This window comes from Papio anubis, chromosome 15 (assembly GCF_008728515.1).
Source record: "Papio anubis isolate 15944 chromosome 15, Panubis1.0, whole genome shotgun sequence".
In the NCBI taxonomy this organism is placed as follows: Eukaryota; Metazoa; Chordata; class Mammalia; order Primates; family Cercopithecidae; genus Papio; species Papio anubis.
In genome coordinates, this window is record NC_044990.1 from 47149428 (window position 1) to 47162626 (window position 13199).

Consider the following 13199-nt stretch of genomic DNA (forward strand, 5'->3'; position numbering starts at 1 on the left):
GAGGGGCGGTGGTATGTGGGGTGGGGGCGGGGCCTGGCCTGGCGCCTGGAGGGGAGGAGTCCCGGTGGCTCCTAGGACTTTTACTCCCAGAATCCCTGCCTCGGAGGCAGGGTAGCTGGGCCAGGAGCAGCCCAGAACATTTGAGTTGCCGCCCCGCTGGGAGTCCTACGCTCCCCAGAACGATGGGATGCGGGGCTCTGCAGCCGCCAGACGAACATGGCGCCCTGGACGCTCTCTGGCTGCTGCCAATGGGTCATGGGCTGGGTGCTGGTGCTCTTCCTCACCTTCATGGTCATTTGGTCCCACTACGCGTTCGTGGTGGAGCTATGCTTGTTTACTATTTTTGGAGATGAAGAAAATGGAAAGACCGTGTTTTCCCTTGTGGCTTTCCATCTGTTCTTTGTTATGTTTGTATGGTCCTAATGGATGACAATCTTCGTATCTCCCGCTTCCCCCTCCGAAGAGTTCTACTTGTCCAATTCTGAAAAGGAACGCTATGGAAAAGAATTCAGCCAAGAAAGACAACAAGAAATTTTGAGAAGAGCAGCAAGAGCTTTACCCATCTACACCACGTCAGTTTCAAAAACTATCAGATACTGTGAAAAATATCAGCTGATTAAACCTGATCGGGCTCATCACTGCTCAGCATGTGACTCATGTATTCTTAAGATGGATCATTACTGTCTTTGGGTGAATAACTGTGCTGGATTTTCTAATTACAAATTATTCCTGCTGTTTTTATTGTATTCTCTATTATATTGCCTTTTCATGGCTGCAACAGTTTTAGAGTACTTCATAAAATTTTGGAGGAATGAACTGACAGATCCGCGTGCAAAATTCCACGTCCTTTTTCTTTTCTTTGTGTCTGCAATGTTCTTCATCAGCGTCCTCTCACTTTTCAGCTACCACTGCTGGCTAGTTGGAAAAAAATAGAATAATAATAGAATCATTCTGTGCACCCACATTTTCATATGGACCTAATGTAAATGGTTTCTCTCTTGGATACAACAAAAATTGGAGGCAAGTCTTTGGTGATGAAAAGAAATATTGGCTACTTCCAATATTTTCAAGGCTGGCTGATGGTTGCAGTTTCCAACTTGCCTTATGTGGGTGGATCCAGAACAAGCTTCTGTTACAAACCAGAAAGAGTATGCCAGAAGTGGCTCAAATCAGCCTTTTCCTTTCAAACAGCTTAGTGAATCCAAAAACTTCTTGTTGGACAGTGAATTTTTCACTCAGTGGCTAGAGAATGGAGCTGAAGAAGGCATTGTCATACCAGGTGTATGAAAACATTATAGACTGATATTTTCAATTTCATTTGCAAGAAAATGATGAATGGAATGAAATAATTGAAGTATAAGAGAAGTTATATTTTTTTAAAAACTAAACCTTTGTACAGTTCCTGGGATCCACAGAAGCACTACTCCAGAGCAAGACGATGCCTTAATCTTAAGTGCCGATTTGTGCAGCATTGACTTAGAGCTACAAAAGTGACTTAATGTTATTCTGGAAACAATACTTACCTGTTATGAGATGCTATAGTAATGAGCTATCATCACATTTTAACATGTATATGTATTTTTTGATACCTGAATTACATAATTAGAATTGTGAGTATCCATGTAAATTTTCACTCCAAAAACACAAGCTTAAAAACTTGTCTTAAGTAAAATACATCTAGGGCAAATGGTGGCTGAAAGTGAAAAATATCCAAATTACCGTTGCTTGTACTGTATAAGGAAAACTGCTTTTTTAAATTGGGTATTTGCTAATTTATAATCACTATTTTATACTTTTCCACATTTTAAATAACATTTTTATTGTTGGTTCTAACAGAAGGATTCAGATATCTAAATATCATTTAGAACATAGAACACTTTGGTCTAATTCATCGAAAGCTTAGTTATAAGCATTAATACAACCATGTAGTGGAGCAGGTACTCAAGACTTAAAGGGAACTAGGGAACTTGGCAGTGTAAGAAATATTTTGGTTTCTCTCTGCTTTCTATGACTTTTTTGGTTGAGCTTTCAGGGGTATGTACATGGGCAGAGAAACACAGAGGTACATGTACTGGAGAAATACTGGACACAGTGGGAAGAGGTGTAAGTGTTCAGAAGAAAAGATAAGAGGACTATTGTAATCTGTTAAAAAAGTAGTTTGAGTTTTAATGGTAGTTAGAATAAAGTATGCTGTTGATGTGACTTTCAAATTTCAGTGTAGGTGATGACCAAAAATTACTTTGAAACTTTTATAGTATTTCTGCAACAGCTTAAACAGTGACTTAAAATGCAATTCAAACTAGACAATAATAATAATAATAATAATAATAAATAACTTTAGGATAAGTTTTCCTCCTGGCTGTCAGTTAGTTATTCTAACCTGAGTAATTATTTAACATCCCCAGTCTCTGAGAAGTGGATTCTACTCTTAGATGCACAATCTTAAGTCTGACTTCCTAAAAGCAACCAACCCCTTTAGAACTAGATGCAGTTCTCCTTTTTCCTTTTAAAATCTAATCTAAGTCACAGGAGTTGTTACATTAACTCCAAAGAAAAGTACAGAATAAGCAATGTAGAAATGTTATTCCTCATGTATACTTTTTAGTTAGACACACACACACTACAAAATAACTGATTGCTTCCAGTTAGTGAGGTGGAGATGAATCTTAGCAGTATCTGTGAGTAGTACAGGTTGGAGTTTCCCCTGTAAAATGGGACTGTAGGGGAGGGTGTGTTATGAATGAGTTGGACTGGATGACTTCTAACATTCTGCGATGCCTAATTTTGCAAAATCACTTTTCATTCACCCAATAATTTTTTTGTTGTTTTTTTGGACAGAGTCTTGCTCTGTCTCCTGGCCTGGAGTGTAGTGGCTCTATCTCTGGTCGCTGCAGTCTCCGCCTCCTGGGTTTGAGAGATTCTCCTGCCTCGGCCTCCCGAGGGGCTGGGATTGCCAGCTCATGCCACAATGCCCAGATAATTTTTACATTTTTGGTAGAGACAAGGTTTTGCCGTGTTGGCTGGACTGGTCTTGAACTCCTGGCCTTGGGTGGTCCGCCTGCTTCGGTCTCCCAGGGTGCTGGGATTGCAGGCGTGAGCCACCACGCCCAGCCCCACTACATTTTTTGGAGTACCTTCTATATGCTAAACAATACATGAGGGATAGCTCTATTATTTCCTACTACAGCATAAATTTTACGGTTGCTACTGTAGATTTATAATTTGCAAGACTGGTCTAATTTCCATCAGCCATACTAATGTTAGATTTTAAAAGGAGGTAACTTTTTTTCTCTTTGAACCAAAGGAGTGAGTTAACTTTGAAAACATAGTTTGGAATACTATAGAATGGATTCTTCTACCTTTGTTTCAACTCCTTAGTCTTAATAGTCTTGAGTCTAGAAAACTAGAATGAGAGTTAAGAGATACCAATTGTTGCTGGGCATGGTGGCTCATGCTTGTGATCAGAGCACTCTGAGAGACTGAGGCTGGTGGATCACCTGGGGTCAGGGGTTTGAGACTAGCCTGGCCAGGATGGCAGAACCCCATCTCTACTAAAAAACACAAAACAAAAACCTGAAAAACAAAATAAAAAAATGTCCAGGCATGGTGGCACACGCCTGTGGTCCCAGCTGCTTGGGAGGCAGAAGCGGGAGAGTCGCTTGAACCCAGGAAGTGGAGGTTGCAGTGAGCCAAGATTGTGTCACTGCGCTTCAATGTGGACGCCAAAAGTGAAACTCCATCTAAAATAAATAAATACATAAAAATAAATCAGTTACCAACTAAAGAACATAACTTCAGTTTGGCGGTTTACATAGTATAAGGAGATAAATGTTTAAACATACTTGACTACTTTCAGAAATGTTTTTCTGGTACTTTTTGTGAGTATTTCTACTTTCAGATCAAAAGAGTTGCATGCACCTTACAAACAGCCGAGGAAGCTTCATTTTTTTCTTCATTACTATGCACTTTCGTGGTATTGTAGTCTTTCTCAGTTCTTTTAATTTTTGTTATTTAACATCATCTTTAATAGCACAGCAAATATCTTTTAGGAAATTTTCAGTTAAGGCCTTTGAATTATTTATTTTTGATTTAATTTACAGCCAGCATGTTGTCACATTCTAAATAATATTTAGCTGAACTTATTCATACGTATTAATGACCATTCTAGCAAGGGCCTATAAGTGGTGTGGGAAACAGGGAAAGGTTGCCTCTTTGGTGTCTCAATTGGTATTGATTATTGCTATCAACTATTTTGGGAGAAAAATAAAAATGAAGCCCTGTAAAATTTTATAAGTACTATCTTTGTTCCTTCAAACACTCGAACATTTGTGATGACACTTAAGAAAAATAAAGTTGAAGTTCAGGTCTTGCCATTGCCATTCAAAACAAATTGGACAGGAGACTTAGTTTACCTGGGAACAAATTTACTTAAATATTTAGTACCTGAAACCATGCCAAACAAAAGAGCAGCTGCAGAACATTAGTTATTTTAAATGAACAAGTTTACAAAGTTTCTTTTCATCTTTGCATAAGAATGATTTTTTAAAAACTATTTTTACATATTAGTGGTTATGAGTCAATGTGTCATGAGTTAATTTAACTGTAAGGTGGTTTAAATCAAATATGCAATGTTTACTTGAATTGTATTTCTATTAGAAAGCAGATTTGGACTATGTTTACAGGACAATTTAAGGGTTATCGCTAAAGCAGATATATATTAAGGGCTTAGATTTAGGATCTACATATTCCAGGCATTGATTGAATAGCAGTAACTTACAAATAAGGTTTGTTTACTTTTTGTTCTAGGGACTAGCACTGCTATCAGTGGAAAGTATTTTTACCTAATCTGTTATTAAGAAAGTAATATTTTTGTGTTTCAGCCAAAACAAAGACTGTATCTAATAATCTGTTAGAAACAGATAATATATGTCTGAGATCCATGTTTCCTATGATCTAAACTGTATTTTCCGATTTAAATTAAAAATATAGATTCAGAAAGATTCATATTTTTCTAATGACTTCATTCTATATTATTTTGTTGGATTGCAGAAAGAAGCAAGGAATTGTACTTGTATTAAAAGATAAAGAAAACTATTAGGTATATTTGTACATGCGTGCAAATGAGTCTATGCCTGTTTAATAGAAAAGATGGAAATTATTTTAAAGTGAGCTTTAATATACTTTTATATAAACAATCTTGAAGTACAGTTTAGTTTGGTTGTATTTACCTAACAAGTACCATAAGCCTTGTATTTATTCTCATTTGTATAATCCTAGCCCATGACTTAATGTTGACGGTTTGCTTTGTCTTTTGGATGACCTAACCTACGTTAACAGGTACACAGAACATTTTAGAATTTTTTCAAAAATAATAATGAATCACTTTATCAATAAACAAATAAAGATTTAAAAAAAGGAAAATTTGTTGAAAAAACTGACTCACTGATTTTCTGTGAAACCAAAATCTTTGTACTGCTACAGCTCACTCTGACTGAGAGTGACAAGATAAAAAATAAAATATATAAAATAAAATTTGTTGACAAAATTAACTTATTGATTTTCTGTGAAACCAAAATCTTCAGACGGCTACAGCTTGCTCTGACTGAGAGTGACACTAATCACCTTGGGTTTTATAAAAGAGCAAGTTGAAATCAAAACATTGGGTATCTGAATTTGTCCTACACAGATTTATGGGTTGTTTTTTATTTTTAAGATTAAATATTATGTATTGTTGACTGTACTTAAGAAAAAAGTCGCTTTTATAATTTAATCCCACAGATAAATGTATACCTGTTACTGAAGGCAAAAACTAACGTATCATTAATTATTCTCAAAATTAAAAATATACTGTCAATTTCTAAATAATGACAATAGTGAATATAAAGTTTCCTTTCTATTTTTCACTTCATCCTCTGGTAATGAATGAAAAAGAAGACAGCTTTAGAAATATAGGACAGGGATTTTCTGTTGACGAAACAGGAAAGTTCTACAAAGGGACAGTCATTTGTGGCTCTAGGGCAGAAAATATGTAACAAAGAACACAACCTAATATATAAACACATGAAGATTAGCCCTAAAGCAGCTATTTGTTCCATCCTTATTTAAGTTCATTCGTTGATATATCTTGGCAAACCTATTTCAAAAGCACCTGATATTTATTCACACACTGTATGAGATTTCTGACATCTCTGTATCACATACATTTCTTACTATTGTGGACCTTCTTTTTAAGCTAGTGATTCTAATTAGAAGAATGTGAGCATGCACATGTAGCAGAGAATGAGGCTAGTAGCAGAGCAGAATAAGCCTACATGCTATAGCTATTGTGGCAAGAGCAAAAGAAAACAACAACAAAAAGTGCTGCATTTCTTTGAATAAACGCTCTGACTTAACAATAATGTATGCATGCCTTTGTAATCTTACATATATTTATTAGCTAGCTGAAAAACTGAGAAGAATTTGATGAAGATAATGGATTTGTTTTTAAACACATTTACATTAAAGTTTTGAATTTGTAGAAAAATTGGGAAGGTAGTGCAAAACATTCCTATATGTCTTGAACCTAATTTTCCCTATTATCCACAACTTATATAAGAATGATTAATTTATTTATTACAAATAATAGACTGATACTGATACATCCTTGTTAACTAAAGCCCATGGTTTATTCTGATTTCCTCAATTTATAAATAATGTTCTTTTCCTTTTACGGTATCGCATTTAGGTTAACAATTCCACTGAGTTGTCATGTTTCTTTCGGTTTCTCTTGGCTGTGACAGTTTTTTAGACTGTCTTTGTTTTTGATGATCTTGAGGGTGGTGAGAAGTGATATTCTGAGGAGTAGTAAAATATTTTGTAGGATACCTCTCCACAGAATCTATTGTTTTTCTCAGGGTTTGACTGGAGTTACAGGTTTTGGAGAGGAGGACCAGATGTAAAAGTGCTTTCATCACTTCATATTAAGGGTACATATTATCAGTAGGTTTTTCAGCATTGATGTTAACCTTGATGGCATGTTTAAGCTAGTGTTTGTCGGGTTTCTCCACTACAAAGTTACATTTTTTAACTCTTTTTATATTGTACTCTTTGAAACCACTATGCATAGCCTACACTAGGGATTTGTTCTCCCTTTCATTGGAGGAAGTGTCTACGTTATTTAGAATTCTGCTACACAGGAGATGTGTATCTTCTCCAATTATGAATTTCATTTGATCTCTTATTATAACAACATGAACTCACGGTTGTTTTGTATAACTGATATTTTTAGAGTTTTTTTTTTTTTTTAACTTTTACCTTTTTCAGAATGTCATATAATTGCAATCGTAGTATGTGTAGTCTTTTTTATTTTTACATTGACTTGTTTCACTTGACAATATTCATTTTAGGTTCACTCAGGTCTTTTTATGGCTTGATAATTCACTTCACTTCATTGCTGAATAATTCTCCTGTATATGAACATACAATTTGTGTATTCATTCATACTCCTGCATATGAACAATACAATTTGTATATTCATTCACTTATTAAAATATTTGGGATTCTTCTCATTTGCAGTGATTATGAATAAAAGTGTTATAAATATCAGGTTTTGTATAGACGTACATTTTCAAATCGGTTAATATCTAGGAACATGACTGTCGGATCTCCTCTTCAGCTATGTTTAGCTTTACAAGAAATCTTCAAAATGTTTTCCAAAGGGGTTGTGCCATCTGACAATCCTACCAGCAGTGAAAGAGAGTTCCTGTTGTTCCACATCATCAGCAACATTTTAGTGTTGTTAGTCTTTGGATTTTGATGTTTTAAATCAGTGTGTAGTACTAGCTTATTGTTGCTTTCATTTGCAACAATATAATTTTATCTAATGACAAATGGTATTGAGCATCTTTTCATGATTATTTTCTTTGATAAAGTATGTTTACAGCTTTTACCTATTTTTAAATTTGGACTTTTTTCCTCATTGTTGCATTTTAGCATTCTTTGTATAATTTAAATGCAATTATTTTATCATACGTAGGTTTTTCATATATTTTCTCCAAGTGAGTGACTTGTCTTCAAATTCTCTTAACAGTATCTTTCACAGAGCAGAAGTTTTTAATTTTAAAATGTCCAACGTATTTTTCTGTAATTACTTTGTTTTGCTGTTATATCTAAAACTTGTCACCAAATCTGTGGTCAACTTGGCTTTCTCCTGTTTTCTTTTGGAAGTTTTATATTTTGTCATTTTACATTTTGTTCTATGATCTAATCTTTGTTCAGTTTTACAAGAGGTTTAAGGACGATGTTGAGATTCATAGCTTTGTATATAAAAAAGTTTAATTTTTTGCATGTGGAAAAATTTACAATTTTATAGCACTATTGCTAAATCTTCTATCTCTTCTCATTGAATTGCCTTGATCTTTTCTGAAAGATCAGTTCACGTTATTTATGTGAGCCATGTACTCTTTCCCATTGATCCGTATGTCTATGCTTCACTAATACCATATTATCTAGATTATGGTAGCCTTATAATAAATGTTTTCCACATGTCACGTGATCTCAGTTATGATTATTTGTTGTAACATATTGCTCCAGTTTTGGAGATTAAGGGGATTCTGTGTGACCTCAATTATCTGATGTGCCCAAGAAAATTCATTGATTTTTCAACTTGTTTGTCTTCTTTTTTTTTTTTTTGTCAAGAACATGGGAGTGGTTAATGTTAGGTTTTTTACATAACAAAGCTTAAATTGAAAGTGTTACAACTTTCAGACATATTATATACACATAATTTGTATATTATATAATAATAAAAATTTGGTAACAATTGTCTACCAAGTCCTCATTGAAAAAGCAAAGAAAGTTTAAGGGAACTAAATTTTTTTCCTACAATAAGAAATTCTAAATTAATTGGGATAAAGAAATAGTATGTTCATTTATAATTTAATCTGTGCTAAATTTTCTATAGGTACAAAAATTACCAGTTTTAAAATTCATCTAGATATTATCAGGTATTTACTATGTTGATTATTGTACTAAAAAAAAGGAGTGATTATTGTACTTAAAACAGAATGCTACTCAATTTTAAAGATATAAAAAGGGATAGCTTAAGTAAAGAAGTAGTTCTCATTTTTATTCAACAATTGGTAAAATAAGACCACCTTTTCTTTGTGCCTGCTTCAGTATACTTGTAAAATATGGAACGGGTAACTTTTCCATTGTAGGACTAATTTCAAGGGAGTCAACTAGGTAAGCTGGTCTTAAGTTATGTTTTCCATAGAAAGTATATTTTCAAAGTTGTTAATATATTAGATATTGGATTTGATTGATTTGTTATAGAAAAAAACAATTTCTATGTCATCACAGAGATATGCAGAGGAGTAAATAATTTAATCATTTATTTAATATATTTGCCAAATAGGTTTATATAAAACTTTTTTGCCAAAAGGTTTATATAACACTTTTTGCCAAAAGGTTTGTATAAATCGATTATGATATTAGAAAATTCATGAATTTTGTCTATGTATTAGTCATCTATAGATTTTAGTGGAAAAGTAACATAAGCAAAGGAGTTTCTTCTTGATATTTTTTATACTGCAAAATATTTACTTATGTTTTGAGAGGTCATTTATATTTCTGAACTTGATTGTGCATGCTAATTATTTAATTATAATTTATTTTAACTGGACATTTATCAAATGCATATAATTATGTGCGAATTTAGGACTATCTAAATACAGGTACCTAAAGTACGTACCTAAAATATATACCTAGAGTACATATGAACTTTTAAATTTTGAACTAAGCTATTTAAAAGTAACATTAAATATATATCACAGAAAAAGAGGTAGAAGAAAATTGATTTTTTAAATAATGAGATTTTTAAAAAACAATTATAATGCAAAATTTATTTTAATTCACCTTTCTTGTCTCTGTGCACATTAAAGAAATAATACATATCTTTTGATCCCAGGAAAATTCCACTTAGTGACTAGATAGGCTAGCTGGCCTTTCTGAATGTTGATTATTTCCTCTGTGGAAGCAAGGAAGATATACTTAGTCTACCAAAATTATGAAGGATTGTCTAGATGAAAACTTGAGATATATTCTAGCTCTAAGAAAATAACTTATCTGTTCTATTATATTATTTTTTGAGAGGACACAAATCGCCATAGATGGAAAAAAATATATTTTTCTGTTTGGGTTCTAGAAAAGTGTTCGTTGTTGTTGTTGTTGTTTTTCCTAGCAGCTGCAAAAGTAGCAAAATATTTGCTTTCTATTTGTCTCTAAAATTTTTGGCTTTCAGGATTTTAATTTAGATTAACCACTTGTCATTTTCATATCAATCTTCTATTGGTGTTTGAAGTAAATATTCCAGAACCCTGTACATTTTTTACCCTCTGTATTGAATTTATTCTCTCTATTGATTCCGATTGCTTTAGATGTTTATTTAGAAGATATTTTTAAAATGAACTTTCTTGTTTCCTTCCATCTTAACAATTTGAAGGCTTATTGGTTCAGTTATGTAACTAAAATGCAGTTTTGGTGTTAATAATTCAGGCCATAAGTAAACTGAATGTATAACTTTTATCTTGAATAGGTAATTGATATAAATGTTTTCAAAAATATATCAGTAAAGAAACAGAAATTTATAAAATATTTAACCAATTATTCCCTTAACATCACATTTTGTTGAAGGAACTACACCTTCATGTGTTTATGCATTTTTAAACTACTAAAACTTAATTTCATACATTTAGTGGAAGCTTTTGGTTAATATTAACGCCTAAGTAAAGCCAGACACAGAAAGGCAAACCACATGGTCTCACTTATTTCCGGGAGCTAAAAATTAAGCCAGTTGAACTCATGGAGATAGAGAGTAAAACAATGGTTACCAGAGGATGGGAAAGGTAGTATGGGGGAACAGGTATTGGGGATGGTTATTGAGTACAAAAATATAGTAAGAATGAATAAGATCTAGTATTTGATATCACAATAGCATGCCTACAGTCAACAATAATTTATTGTACATTTAAAAATAACTCAAAGAGTAGAATGAGAATGTTTGTAACACAAACAAATGATAAATACCTGACATGATGGAATATCCAATTTACCTTGATGTTATTATTACATATTGTATGCTTGTATCAAAATATCTCATGTACTCCATTAACATATACACCTACTATGTAATCCCCAAAATTAAAAATTATAATAAACACATGAATAAAAATCGATAAATACAACCTTAAGAGAATTTTTTTTTTTTTACAATGTAATTCTGAAAGCTTACAGTTGATTCTTCAACTTACACTTTCAGGTAATAATTTTCAGTAGTGCCTTACTCAGGCCAACTGGAAGCCTTTTTCAAACCACAGGAGCTCTCACTGTTTCAGAAGTCACTCTCTGTGAGTTCACTTTGCCTTTGGATCGCTGTTGGGGAGAGAGGTCTTGAAACAGAATGAATGAATAAGCAAACATATTCTAAGGAATGTAGATGTTTGTGTCTTGGCATGACAAAAACAATGTTCTTTTAAATTTGTCTCTCTACATGAATACTTTGACTAGTTTTGTAAGTGCACGTTTACAGTTTTCTTTTTCAACCACCCAAGGGCTTACACACTTTGAGGCTTTGTACTGATAAATTACAGCATGCCTTTCTTATAACAAAACATGTCTGTCTTTAGAACTTCATAAGAGCTTCTGATATATGTAGTGAATTAACATTCTTATTTTATAGAGTCAAAAAGAAAGTGGTTGTTTCAATAGCTATTTTCCTGTTCTAATATTTCTGTGTTATTATAATAGTACAGCCTGCATTGACACTTGAACCAAGAAGCCTGTAACTGGCTGGTGAATGTGCCATTAATTTTTGTTCCACATTCAATGACAATGAAGTGCCCAATATGCATGAAACTACAATTCTCATAAAATGACTTGAAAATAGATGGCTGAAAAATTTGTAGCTCTCTTATGACTCTTGTTTGAGAAACTATTCTAATAACCACTTATATGTAATCAGATGGACTTCATGCAATCTCATCTTGTAAATGGACCATGTGAATGTTTTCCTATTATTGCTGCCATAGCTCACAGATTATATAAGAATTGCTAGTCATTCTGCCCTGAAACAAATTACTATTCTAACAATAGAAATCTCAATGGCCTTCACATAAGTTGTGGCTTTATAATGTGAAGACTGACATAAGAACTGCTTGGGGGGCATAGAATTCACCCATTAAACTGTCTTTGCTAAATTTGCCTCTGAGCTGTTTTCTGTAGATAAATAAACAGGGAAAATGGCTGCAAAAAAAGTAATTTGGGGTCTACTGTATCAGTCAGTCATGGAGCATGGTATGCTAACATTTTTAAAAAGTATTTATGAAATATGAATATTATATATGCATATATGTCTGTATATGTATAAAGTGTATACATAGGAATGTTAAATATGCATATATGCATATACCTAAATGAATAAACATATATCCATATATACATATGTATATATGTACATATATATGTGTATATATAAATAAATGTCTCCAAAAGGTCACCATTCAGGTTAGTCAGTTCTAGATAAGATTCATTACATTTATGCTCTGAGTAATGATATTGAAAGTACTTCATTTACATTTTGACCATTTTAGAGTAAGACAAATCTCAGAATCTAAGAATTAAAACATATCTGGAAACTGAGAGATGCTTTTCTTTGCTGGCATGTGAATCTATTTAAAATCATGAGATAATAATTGTTGAATGAGATCTGTATATAAGTATTGCATTAAGTTTGAGAGGAAAGAAGCACCTCATTAGTATTACATATAAGATGGATAGAAAAATCTAAAGTAATAAAATAAGCACCCACAGAGATACACACATACACACAATATATATTTTGAAAAAGACATGGTAAATATCTTGCAATGTAATTGAGGTTTTTGCCATCGAAAGAAATGGCCAAAATGCAATTACTTTTGCACCAACCTAATAATTATTTTGACATGCTGATATTATGCATTAAATAATCTAAATAGTAACTTGTAAGAAAATTATGGAATAAAGATTTCAGCAAAACAGGCATAAAGAAAATAAACCGTAAAACACTTCTCAGCAATACTCACATTTTAAAATTTTTCCCCAAATTTTTATTTGCGTATGTGTGATCTATGGAAAATGTACCCACATTTAATCAACATAATGAAAAATTAATTTATTCCATG

The 13199-nt window shown here is 32.9% G+C and overlaps 1 pseudogene; it reads left to right on the forward strand.

The window, feature by feature from the left end:
* Positions 1-50: 50 nt before the first annotated feature.
* On the forward strand, positions 51-2880 carry LOC103881014 (annotated as a pseudogene).
* The last annotated feature ends 10319 nt before the right edge of the window (positions 2881-13199 follow it).